The sequence below is a fragment of the Elephantulus edwardii genome, unplaced genomic scaffold (genome assembly GCF_000299155.1).
Source record: "Elephantulus edwardii isolate Elephantulus edwardi_28Jun2011 unplaced genomic scaffold, EleEdw1.0 scaffold00053, whole genome shotgun sequence".
NCBI classification, from domain to species: Eukaryota; Metazoa; Chordata; class Mammalia; order Macroscelidea; family Macroscelididae; genus Elephantulus; species Elephantulus edwardii.
This window is the reverse complement of record NW_006399803.1, coordinates 14,591,763-14,604,769: the sequence shown is the minus strand read 5'-3', so window position 1 is coordinate 14,604,769 and position 13,007 is coordinate 14,591,763. Positions and strand designations below refer to the sequence as shown.

At 37.4% G+C, this 13,007-nt stretch overlaps 1 protein-coding gene and 1 pseudogene across 1 annotated transcript in view; one reads left to right on the top strand and one right to left on the bottom strand.

Annotated features, from left to right (window-relative positions):
* Positions 1 to 13,007, bottom strand: part of RNF150 (ring finger protein 150) — a 427,096-nt gene that overhangs the window by 348,947 nt on the left and 65,142 nt on the right. The window lies entirely within an intron of this gene.
* On the top strand, positions 6,077 to 6,535 carry LOC102872278 (annotated as a pseudogene).

The following is a 13,007-nucleotide window of genomic DNA, read 5'->3' as shown; positions in this document are numbered from 1 at the left end:
TTTTAAAAAGACTCAATGGATGAGTTTCAAATGAGAACAATGAAATTTTCTGGATTTCCTATTTTACGCAATGTTATCCATAATTTATATCTTTGTCTAGTCAATAAAACACAAAGAAACATAAAAAAGACTTCAGTAAGGCTGTTAGTCACACATCCCATACTCTGCTCTTATGCCTCTCTTTTCTCTGTTGTTAAGATGAACAGGGAACAATTGTGCCTTTGATGGCCACTTGCAAATTTTAACACCCCAGGTACTATGAAACAAACTAAGAGGTAGAATAGAAGCATTTAGTGTAAAAGTAGACCAATTAACTTAAATGTCCCATGAAACCAGATCCTAAACCAACCAAAATGAAATAAGAGATTTCCATTTCAGAATGTATAAAGTATACACACACACACACACACACACACACACATTCATACATACATACATATATGTATATATATACATATATAGTCTTTATATATGCCTTTTATATACATATAGTGCCTTTATAAATAGATATAGATGGATATAGATAGCCTTTATATATATATATGAAATAATTTTAAATATATACTTATTTTCTCCCTCCATTGTCCCTATTTTTAACAGATAAAACCATTACTTTACCAGACTTATTAAAATTTAGGGAAGTTTAAAATCAATTTGAAAGAGAAACTAGAATCTGACTGTCTGCATTCTTACCATTAGATTGATGGTCTGACAAATTAAACTAATGTTATTTTTCCTAACAATTACTGTAAAGAGAACTTTTGTTGGGAGGAGCTGCCTTAAAATATAAAAGAAAGTATTTAAAAGGAAAATTCAAACTCTATATTTTGTTTTTAAGTTTGTTACCTGTGAATTTTAACAGCTCAGGGGATTCAACTATTGCTGAAATATCACCTCAGAAATAAAATGTGTAGAAACACTTCACTTTTCTTTTAAACATACACAGTAGGAGGGGGATAAGTGGAGGAAGGCAAAGGGGGAAAAGATATTTAGAGAGAGAATATGAGAATCAGATTTCTGGTTTGTATTCTTAACTAGAGAAGACTGCCTCATCTTACCTCCAAAGAGTAGTTGGTGGATCTGAACTGCTAACCTTTTAGTTAGTAACGTAGCTTAAATACTTAACAACTTAAAATACTACACTAGTAGAGTTCCCTGTAGACAGCTTTCCCAGGCTTCTAAATTGGTCACTAGCAGTAAAACATGCTTATAGGTACAGATAAATTTTTTTATGTAACAAGATAGGTAGATGTACATTTTTTTTTTCTAAGAATAAAAGGTCTTCAAACAGCAAGCTCCATACTTTTTTTTTTTTTGGATAAAAAGGATCAAACCAGATCTCAGCTTTTGATATATTATGTAATTGCTAACAAAGCCCCTATGAAACACTCAGAATTATTCCCTCACTGAGATGGTTCTTTGAACCTCTTTGAAAATGGTTCTCCAGGAAACCCATATCCAGAAAGGTATGCTGCAACCTGTAAGCCTTCAGAAATAGAAAGAAAGAAAAACTCATTGCCACCTATTTTGCTTTTAGATTTGTGTCCTGGCATCTTTAATACAGAATTAGTCTGAAGAACTGAATAGAGGGTGGGTGAGTGATGAAAGTGGTCTCCTTCAGATTTGCTAAACTCTGCTTTATGAAGCTGGAGACAAGCAATCCAAGTAGGATTCCATCACATCGAAAAGAGTCAAATCCATGGTACTGTGACAGCTTTTACCTTTGCTAAGAGTCAGGGACTGCAGCCTTCAATATGGATTGAAGCTCAATATCAAGAAAATAAAGATTCTCACCACTGGGCCAATTGGCAGCATCAGGATGGATGGTGAAAAGATTGAGATTATATGCAGTTTTAGTTTGTTTGGCTCCACAGTCAACATTCTTGGCACCAGTAGCCAGAAAATTAAAAGATGTATTGCAATGGGAAAGTCTGTGGTTTGAGATCTCTCTGAAGTACTGAAGAGCAACAATGCCAGTCTAGAGACATGCTATGGTCTTTGCAATCACTTGCTATGCATCAGAGAGCTGCACAATGACTGGGATGCTAGAAGGAGAATTGATGCCTTTGAGCTGTGGTGTTGGAGACTATACTATGGACTGCTAAGAATGAACTGGTTTGTCTTAGAGAAGATGAAGCCAGGCTGCTCCTTGGAGGCAAGCATTCTGAAGCTTCATCTGACATACTTTGGCCATGTTGCAAGGAGGGACCAGTCCTTGGAGAGAGACGTCATGCTTGGGAGGGTCGAGAGACAATGCAGGAAAAGAAGACCCTCGATGAGATGGATTGATTCAGTGATTGGGGTAATGAGAGTAGAAGGTGTATCAGAGACAGTGAGATTGGCACAGGATAGAGCAGGGTTTAGGGCTATTGTACATAGGGCCGCTATGAGTTGCAGGTGACTCAACTACACTTAACAACAACTATCCTATCTTGGAGTTAGACTGGTGGCCTAGTGGCAAGAAGCTGCACTGCAATCCCAAACACATGCAATTCATAGCCATCAGCCTCTCTGTGGGAGAATGGTGGGCAATCTCCTCTTGTGCTTCTGAAAACCAGTAAGGGGGTCAGCTATGGATTGGTTCTGACTCTATGGCATACAACAACACAACATTCTGTATGATTAGGATTTTAAAGAATTCAAGTATAAAGATTTTGGAGTCTCTGGGGGCTTCATTGATTAGGGCACTCAGCTGCTAAGATTGGAGGTGAGAACCTTTAGAGGCACTTTGGGAGAAAGACTTGACTATCTTCTGAGACATCAGCCACTGATAACCCAAAGGAGCATAGTTCTACTTTGACACAAATGGGGCCATCATGAGTCAGGGTCAATTCATGTGTCATGATCAACTCAATAGCAGTGGGTTTTGTTGATTTTTTTTAAATCGAAAGTTTTACTAGATAAGTATATGGTTACCATTAGAATCTAAGTCACATGTGAAATAAAGCCAGGACACAAGTTTGCTAGTTGTCTCTCGATGTTGTTGCAAATCACCAAATCAGAACTGACTCACAGCTGACCGTCCAGCAAGTTTTCAGAGGCAGTTTATACTCCTGGGAGGAGATTGTCCATCCTGCTGCAATGGAGCAGCTGGTAGATTTGAACCACCTGCCTCTGAGATTGGCAGCACAGCTCTTTACCATTAGGCCACCAGAGATTCTTAGCTAGACTTGCAACCAACACGAATAAAGTGGTAATTTTCTAGCCTCCTCCAACAAGAAAGTGCTAAATGGGACTTGAGTTGGCAAAGCAAAAAGATTAGATGAAGCCTAGGGTCACTGAAGATTATAAACTAGCAGAATTAACTTTGGGTTACTCAAATCTATACATCATTCCCTTAGAATGATGCTGTAACCACTTTACATCAGTGTTTCTGCTATTTGGAGCAGATTCCTTGGCCTCTCCTGTGAAGCTACTCTGAGTGGGTGGATTTGAACATCCAACCATTTGGCTAATAGTTGAGTGCTCAACCATTTCCACCACCCAGACTCTGGTTGCACTTAATCTTAATTAATTGCTAAAAGATTACCTCTAGTGGCACAGTGTGCTAAACGACACTGGTTCCAATCCATCAGCTGCTCCAATGGAGAAAGATGGGCAGTCTATTCCCATGAGGACATAACAGCCTCAGAAGCATGATTTACAGCCCCAGACATCTCAAAGTTGACTCGAAATTTTGAGTACAAAATCTCAAAAAAAAAAACAGCAGTGGGTTTGCTTTCTTAGTTTAATAGTTAAGATAATGGAGGGTCAAGGTTTTGATCTGTTGTTCACAGGGATCCTTTGAATTGGAGTAGCTCGAAGGCATCTTAAGGAGAACAATATGATGCATTACTGAAGCATAATACAAAAGGTATCAAATTTTAACTCTTGCTACTACTCGCTGTTATGGAGCAGATTCTGACTCATGATAATGCTATGTATAAAGGGTAGAATGCTCCACAGGATTTTCAGAAGCAGGCCTCCTGTCTTCCAATGCACTTCTGGGTGCCAACCTTTCAGCAAGTAGTTAAGTGCTTATGGAACTTAGAGATTCCTCACATTTTAAATAGAAGAAAAAAGAACTGAACCCATGAAATATAATGTAATTGGATAATTAAAGAAACAGGTGGAAATTCAAATAGAAAATGTTTTTTAAAATCATATATTAAAAAAGCAAAACTCCTAGATGGGTGGTTCCTAGATCCTCCTGCTGGTTCCAAGGTCTATAAATGAACAAAGCAGGTCAGGAAGAGACCATGAAGCTGGCAAGCACTTGCCCTATCTTTGGACAGAGCCACTGCTCATCAGCAAGTGACTGTTGCTTTTTAGGAATGAAGGCTACTGGTTACCAGATGTTATGATTTCTTTTCTAGCTAGAAAGAGGAATTACTATGCAGTTATCACCATTTGCCCCCAAACAACATTAGCCATTCACTCTCAAATTTTAAAAGAAACACCACATGCCCATCAAAAAAGCCCATTTTCATGCAAATTTGCAGATGACACAAATGACAGCTTTAATATATTCTGCTTTGGTGAGACCACATCTGGAATTGTGTGTTGGTCCTGAGCACCACACTCAGGAAGAAACATTAATAAACAAAGGAAGATCCAGTGGGCGGGGGGGAATGTCACAGTAGATAGTTCTGGAGAGCAAAACCTGGATTTGGATCTCAGCTTCACGCCTTACTTAAGCAACTCCCTTCATTGCTGGAAGGTTCAGTTTCTCCATCTTTAAAGGGGAGGGTAACTGTTATACCTCCATCCTTAGAACTTATAAGTGAATCCAATTTTCCTTGATGATTTTTAAAAATTGTATTTTCTTGTTACTCTTTTTTATTAAAAGGTTTTTAAAATTTATATACATTGTGTTTTACCATTTCTTCATTCACACTGTGTTTCATACAAGCATTCCCATACATTGTGTCTTAATAAAATTAATCACCATTGATCTATGTCCACTATCACCCTATCTTTTTCAGATCTCACTGGATCTTTTCTAATTCCTTCACTCCTTCCCTCAGTCCACCAAGCTCTAATGAAGGAGAACTGCTGCCTTTGAGCCGTGGTGCTGGAGAAGAGTACTGAATACACCATGGACTACTAAGAGAACAAACAGGTTCATCCTGGAGAAGTTTAAACCAAGCTGCTCCTTGGAGAAAAGGATTTTGAAGCTTCATCTGGCCTGTTTTAGACATGCTGCAAGGAGGCATCCATCCTTGGAGAGAGAAGTCATGCTTGGAAAGGTGGAGGGACAGCCCAAGAGAAAACAACCTCCAATGAGATGGATTGATTCAGTGGCTGCGGTAATAGGGGTAGGTGTGTTGGAGACAATAAGATTGGCACAGGATAGAGTACAGTTTAGAGCTGTGTACACAGGGACATTATGAGTTGCAGGTGACTTGACGGCACATAGCAATAACAACAACAATGCCTCCTGACTTCTCCCCTCCTCCATCCCCAGCTCCCCTGTTCCCTCCTCTTTCCTTTTTGGACATTTATACAAATCTTACTATTTATTCTTCTATTTTTTACAACAACGGTTTCATGCAGTCTGTGTCTTTGTGAAACTAATGTCATTTATGACACATTTTTAATTATAACTGATCATTGAAAAAACTGGGTTGTAAGGAATAATTGAAGAAATTAGAGATATGTCCTCAGATTTATTTAAAAAGGATCAAACAATATGACATTTTCCTCCAGATATTTGGATATCTGTGGGGTGGTTTAGTATTCTTTATGAAGTCCAAGGACAGAACTGAGAAGAAACTAATGGTGAGGATTAAAAAGAGGTACCTCTACATCTGATGAAAGTTACAACCAAATAATTAAGTGGGTTCTGATGTCTCCAAATAGAATACAGTATTTTCCTTTTCACTGGAAATAATTAAAGCTAAATTAGCCACAGGGCTGACTCAGGAACCTTGGTGGCATCATACATGTTACACTGTTATGTGAAAATTTTGTGGTTAGACTCTACTTAGCCACTCCTTGAAAATAAGAGGAGGCAGTCTCCTCTCATTAAGATGCACATCCTCGGACTTGTTGCTCCGCCTCTTTACAGTCTCTTTCCTGTGGCGGAGTCTGGAGACGACGAGCAGACATGGCACCTCGTAAGGGAAAGGAAAAGAAGGAAGAGCAGGTCATCAGCCTTGGACCTCAGGTGGCTGAAGGAGAGAATGTCTTTGGTGTCTGCCACATTTTTGCATCCTTCAATGACACTTTTGTTCATGTCACTGATCTCTCTGGCAAGGAAACCATCTGCCGTGTGACTAGTGGTATGAAGGTGAAGGCTGACCGAGACGAATCCTCACCATACGCGGCCATGTTGGCTGCTCAGGATGTGGCACAGAGGTGCAAGGAGCTGGGCATCACTGCTTTACACATTAAACTTCGCGCTACAGGAGGAAATCGAACTAAGACCCCTGGACCTGGGGCCCAGTCTGCCCTCAGAGCCCTTGCCCGTTCAGGAATGAAGATTGGACGTATTGAGGATGTCACCCCTATCCCTTCCGACAGCACCCGCAGGAAGGGTGGTCGCCGTCTGTGAACAGGACTCATCAAATTATTGTTTTCTGTTAATAAATTCCTTCATGTAAAAAAAAAAAAAGATGCACATCCTCAGAATCCCAACAGAGAGGTGCCAGGAACTGGAATGAACTTGATGGCAGAGGGTTGGGGGTTAGTACGGCAAGAGATACTTTAAGGATTCAACTACAGAAGATAAAGAAACTAAGTATATCTGATGTTTCTTCCACCACTGAGATGTTTGTGTTGCTATTATATGGCAGCAAATATATTCAGCTCCTCAGATGTCTTCATTAAAAGACCCACTGACTCATAAATTCAAGCTACCTATATATGAAAGAACTACAAGAGCATGTATACCCCAAAGTATCCACTGACAAGGATTCTACTGATTGTCATACACACACACACACACACACACACACACACACACGAGCAAATGTCCACATGAACATATACACTTTTTTACAACAATCTTATCTACTGAACTCTCAACCATTACAATGGCTTATGTTTATGTGATCTCAAAATATAATATTTTCTTTCTGTTGACATCAAAGAAAGGTAAAATAAGTGCAAATTATCAATTTATGTGCATCATTTATTTCTTTAAAGCAAAGTCATCTTCTCTCCATTACCCAAATTGCATTAAAGCATTGAATGACCTTTCAAGAAGAATAAAGCATATATATTGTATGTAAGCCAAGAGAAAAAGGTATGGGTAATTTAACTCTAAGTTAGGTGGGTAAAGCAATCTCTTCGAATACAAAACATCTAAAACTGCTGAATAAAATATTAAGAACATCCTTTTTCAAACTATTCTCTGTTTGAAGTAAAATCTGGAAGCAAGATGACATTATTCCACATGGATAAATCAGCACTGTAGGACACTGACCTGAGGGTACCCCTACCAACTGAGAGCTTGAGCCATAGTTTACAGTCCACATCTGTGGAGAAAAGAAGACAAAACTTGGGAGTCCAGTAAGAGGGAAGGACAGAATGGATACCACTGGATCATGAAATAGGTGAAACTTCTCCTGGAGGAAGATTTCCTGCTTTGGCCTTGGATTTGAGTAATATAAAAATAAAATGTGCCCACAGGTACACATTTACTTAGAAAAGACTTGAATTTACCCTTCCAGAGGACTGTTAACACCTAAACCCAAAGTATACTTAAAAATGTCCTTGGGTTAGTACACTTACACTTTTAGCAGACGCAAACCCACATCCTCTCAGGAGATCTCTCTAAACACATGCCTCAAAGAATTTTCCATGGACAAGATTCCAGGAATATAAGGAAACAGTAAATGTACCTTGTGTAAAGTGTGTGTATGTATGTGAAATGAACTTCCGTGAGTGAGATTAAGAAGAAACAAAGAGTTGAATCAGGTGGACAAAGGCTACAGACAACAACAGAATATAAAATTAATAACTTTGTTGATTTTACAAGAATTGAAGAAGTAACTGAAAATATGATATGCCATGAAGAAACTATAAAACTTGACTAAGCAGATTTGAAAAGAACAAGAAACACTCTTAGAAAAAAATGTTAAAAGATAATGCACAATTTCTATAGACAGAATCACAGCTGGACGACTAATTAGTGAGTTAGATGATGTGAAATAATAAACAGAATGCAGTAAGGGAAAAAATACAGAGATGCAAAGACATAGAAAATAAATGTAAATATTCAACATTGACTTAGCTGAGGTCTCTGAACAAATATACGGAACTATGTAATAAGTAGAAAGGAATTCTCTAAGATAATAAAAGATTTACAAGAAATACTAAAATAAATCAATGCTCATAAAAACCAGAACTAAATCCACTGCTGTCAAGTCAATTCTGACTCTAAGGGACATGTATTCTAAGTGTAGGGCATAATTGTCCCTTGTGGTTTACAAAGCTTACTTAAATATTTGTCTCCGAACAAAATTATTTTTAGCAACCATGGGTTAATATTAATATATATTCAGTTATTTTCTTGCACATATACATTAAAAATGCTATATATTTTTCATAAACAGTTTTAGCTCTTTTGTAAAACCAATTAATGCATAGTTTATTATCTTACTATTTTCTGCTCTAATACTAGAAGCTAGATAAGTTCCAAATAGTACAAATTATTATATCTAGTTATATGATTACAAATAGTTGCATCTCAAAAATTGGTTATAATAAACAGAATTGTTGTTGTTATGTGCCATCAAGTCAGAATTCATAGTTGACTTTCCAGTAGGTTTTCAGAGGCAGGATTTCTCCACAAGGGAGATCACTGACCATCTTTCTCCTGCATGGCAGCTGGAAGATTCAAACTACTGCCTTTGTGCAACTCTTTACCACTAAGCCAACAGAGTTATCTAAAAGGAAATAGATGAATGAATTAATACTTCCCAGGGAAAAAATTTTATTGTTACTTATAAAATAACTAACTCTACTTACTCAGTCAATGGTTGGTTAATACTATCATGTTTCTATGCAAAGAAACAACTGTGAAATACAGGTAAAATTGATATAAATCAAACAGAAATTCTCATTTTATCAATAAAGTGAGAATAACAGAATTTATTATATGTATATATGATAATTCCAAAAAAACTATTAATTTGTAAATTTAATTTCGATAGAGCATAGAAAAATAGTAATTTTGGATAAATTTATTGTGTGTTTATGACATGTGTTTGTAGTATAATATTAGCTACATAATTGCTTTTCTTTTTTTTTTTACACAGAGAAAACTTTATTTTTAAAGAAGATTATATCAACAAGTATAAACTTTAGAACCCCAGCAATATTTTTTCATATCTGCTGATTTCTTTTATAATTTTTTTTACCTTGAGATTTTAACAAAAGTTTATAGAGGACTTGTGTTTCCATTCATTCATTGTTGCACATTTTCCTCCCTACCTACCTCTCTAGTTCTCTTTACTCCTTGAAAAAAAATTATTTTATTATTACACAATTCCGCCCCGCCCCATCCAGTCTACATGGTTATGCAGCTCTTATTCTGAACTGTTGTCATGCAAATGATACTTAATCATACATTTCTTTTAAGCAGATTTTCCCCTCATCTGTTTTAAAGCAGTATACATTATTTAGCTCCTCTTTTCTTAGTTTCTCCCAAACCCCCATGTCAGTTCTATTTCATAAAAGTGGCATTATTCAGTATTTGTCCTTTTGTGACTGAAATATTTCACTTAGCATAATGTCCTCCATGATCACCCAATTTGTATAATATTTTATGAGTTCCTAGTTTTTCAGTGCTGCATAGATTTCTACTGTGTGAATATACCACAGCTTCTCTATCCATATGTTTGTTGATGGGCACTTTGGTTGTTTTCACCTCTTTGCCTAATGTAGCAATAAACACAGATGTGCATATGTCTGTTTGGGTGGCGGTTCTGATTTCTTTAGGGAATTGCTGGGTCAAAAGATATCTCTATTTGCAACTTTTTGAGAAAGTGCCATATTGCCTTCCCTGGTGGATGAACCATTTTGAACTCCCACCAACAGTGAAGAAGGGTTCCAGTGTCTCCACAACCTAGACAGCATTTGTTGTTTGCGGCTTTGTTCAACTTTGCTACTGTTACTGGGGTGAAATTAAATCTCATAGTTGTTTCCCAGTGACTATATTAAAGGGCTCAAGTACACAGAAATGATGAAGATGGCACAAGATGGGCCCGGGTTCAGATCTGTTGTTCTGAGGATAATAGTGAATGGTACTTGACAGCACCTAATGACAACGATAACATGCATCTCAATGAATCTAAAAAAATAGATAAGACATATCTGGACTTACATACCACACAGAGAAACTGAAGAAGCGATAATACCAAAGGAGGATACTGAAAATATCAGTAGCAACAATGAAAGCTAAAAGACAATGGAAATTTTTCTTTATAAAGGCTAAAGAAACTATGGGGGCATTCACATGTTGTTGTGGTTGTTATGTACCAACGAGTTGCTTGCGACACATAGCAACCCTATATACAGCAGCTCTGAACCCTGATCTGTCCTGAGCCAGTCTTATGAATTCCAACACATCAACCCTCATATCCCCAGTTACTGTATCAATTCATCTCACCTGGGGTCTTCCTCTCCTGTGCTGACCCTCTGTCCTTCCAAGCATAATGTCCTTCTCCAAAGACCAGTCTCTCCTGGGCATGTACCCAAAGTGTGTGAGGTAGACCTTCAAATTTCTAGCCTCCAAGGAGAAACTTAGTTTCACCCTCTCCAAGACAGACCTATTTGTTTTCTCGGTGGTCCATGGTATGTTCAGGACTCTTTTCCAGCACCATAATTCGAAGGCATCAATTCTTTTTCTGTCATCCTTAGTCACTGTCGAGCTCTCTGAATGATAACAAGTAATTGCAAAGACAACGACATGGATCAGGCATACCTTAGTCTCTAGACTGACATCATTGCATTCTCAGAATTATGGAGAGGTCCCTGACAGCAGATTTTCCCAGTGCAATTTGTCTTTTGATTTCTTGACTGCTGGTGTTAAGAATGTTGGAGCTGAGCAAGTTGTAATTTTTAACAACCTCAATCTCTTCTCCATCTATCATGGTGTTACCAATTGGCCCAGTGGTGAGAATCTTTGTCTTCTTGATGTTGAGCTTCAATCCATACTGAAGACTACAGTCCTTGACCTTCTGCAGCAAGTGCTTCAGGTCTTCAGTTTCAGCAAGCAAAGTTGTATCATCTGCATATCGCAGGTTGTTGATCAGTCTTCCTCCAATCCTGTGCAACATTGCTCCTCATAAAGCCCTGCATCATTAATGATATGTTCTTCATATAGTTTGAAAAGGCATGGAGACAGGATGCATCCCTGATGCACTCCTTTCCTGATTTTGATCCATGCACTATTTCCCTGCTTTGTTATGAGGACTGCTTCCTGGTCCAAGTATAGGTTTTGCATAAGCACAATCAAGTGTTCTGTGATTCCCATGTTCCTCAAAGTCAGCCACCATTTGTTGTGATCCACACAGGGACATTCACATAGTGAAGTATCATGTAACACTAGAAAGTGATAAAGTGTGAAACACTGTACTACTTAAATGAATCTAGGAAAAATCATGTTGAATAACATTATTCAGTCATAGGGCTATTATAGTCACTGTTATTAAAAAAGGAAAGAATATTTATGCACAGAATCATGTTTAGATGGTTACCAAGGATGTGAAGGGAGAAAAAATGTATAGGAATTAGTGAATAAGTTGGGTAGAGGGAATACAATACAAGATTGGTTAGACATTGTAATTAATGTTATATAACAAAATGTGTTTGAATGACTGCATGACCAAAATAAATTTATTAATTTTCACTTAAAACATGTAATACTAATTTTAAAATATAACTGTCAATATAGTATTTGGGCAAAGCTTAGTCATCTTTTTCTGTTAAGAGTCAGACAATAGGGTTTGTGGATTACTCTGTCACATAGTCTTTTTTATTTGGGGAATTTAATTTCCTTGTTTTGTTTTTGGGAATTGTACAAATCATTCTTAGCTCAGGGTCATACAAAAGCAACCTTTATAATGAAGGAGAAACCATTCAGGAAAGGAGAATGACCAGTGGTAACACCAGAAGAATGTCAACAAAGTCACTAAAGAGTATATGTAGAAATTGTTGAATTGGTGTGTATTTTGTTGTATACAGACACAACAACATACCAAGTAAAACTTAAAAGGAAAACACGCAGACCGTAGGCCATATTTGTCTCATGGGTTTATCAGCAAAAAGACATCTCTCAAAAAAAAAAAAAAAGACATCTCTCAGGAAGAAAGTAGACCTTGTCTGTAGACGGTCCCTAAAGAAACATCAAAAGGGTGTGCTTTATGAATAAGTAAAACGACACCACATCTCTAAAATGCAAGAAGATATAATGAACCAATGGTAGTAAATATTTATGAAAATCCAGGAAAACATTGCATAAAATAAAAATTTTGTCTCACGTATGGAACAAAAATTTCAAACCACTAAAATACTAGAAAATGAGGCTTTGAATCTGCATACCATTTAGAAATCTGGAACGACCCTAGCTCTCATGTAATGAGGAAAACAAAACAGAAAAACTTAAAAGTCATAATTTTTATTGATGTGCTCACAGATTTACCTCACACAAGAAGAACTTTAATTCCAAGGAGAGGAGACAAAAATCATAGAGTGCCTCACCTCGTGGGGTGTACCTACCACATAAAGAATGTTAGAAGAAATCAACTACCTTTTTACTTAGGATTTACTGAAGGTCATATATTGACTACTAGCATGTCAGTCTAAAATATGAGTGGACCAAAACAAAGATGGATTTGGACTCATTTGTTGTACCAAAAAGACTAAGGCAGGGCAGGAATGAGGGACAAGATCTCTCCATATGGTAGAGCAATGAATGAAAGAATCTGGTTCTACAGAGAAAGCACAAAATCCCACTGCCCACCTAGATCCTTCTCTAATCTACAGCAAAAGTCTTAAGAGAGAGCAAGAGAAAGAGA